This window comes from Orycteropus afer, unplaced genomic scaffold, assembly GCF_000298275.1.
Source record: "Orycteropus afer afer isolate SDZICR_OR568_19922 unplaced genomic scaffold, OryAfe1.0 scaffold00252, whole genome shotgun sequence".
In the NCBI taxonomy this organism is placed as follows: Eukaryota; Metazoa; Chordata; class Mammalia; order Tubulidentata; family Orycteropodidae; genus Orycteropus; species Orycteropus afer.
Genome location: NW_006921839.1, coordinates 5,271,246 through 5,271,792, shown reverse-complemented (window position 1 = coordinate 5,271,792; position 547 = coordinate 5,271,246).

The following is a 547-nucleotide window of genomic DNA, read 5'->3' as shown; positions in this document are numbered from 1 at the left end:
CCCTGGGAGCCTGACTCTCAGGCAATTACTTTGGGAAGATGCTGCTGGGACCCTTTTCATCCTCTCCAGGTGAAAATGGAGACGTTTCGGTATAGTCCTCACCCTTTCTTTATGAAATAAGGCGCCCAACTGTTCAGATATTACCATTCAAAAACAGGTTCTGTGGCGAACCTCATTTGTGAATCTATTACAGAGATTAATAGATTATTTCTCCTTTTTCAACTAATTCTCAGTGGGGAAATTTAACCATATGGTAAGGAGAGAATTAGAATTTCATCACATTAGAGCAAAATGTAATGAAAAGAGTCCAACACCTGGGGCCAACTCTGAAAGACACAATTAAAAGGTTTTTAATGAAACCAGAGAAACCAAAAATTTCATAGCCTTCAGTAATTCTGCCACATAAGAAAAATTTATTGGAGGTGTTGGGAAATACTGTTTTTACTTATGTCATGAGGATGAAAACCAGCCGCTCAATGCCATGTGCTACAAAGGCTGCGATGAGGAGAGGATCGCGCGTACCCTTCACCCCCCCCCCCCCCCCCCC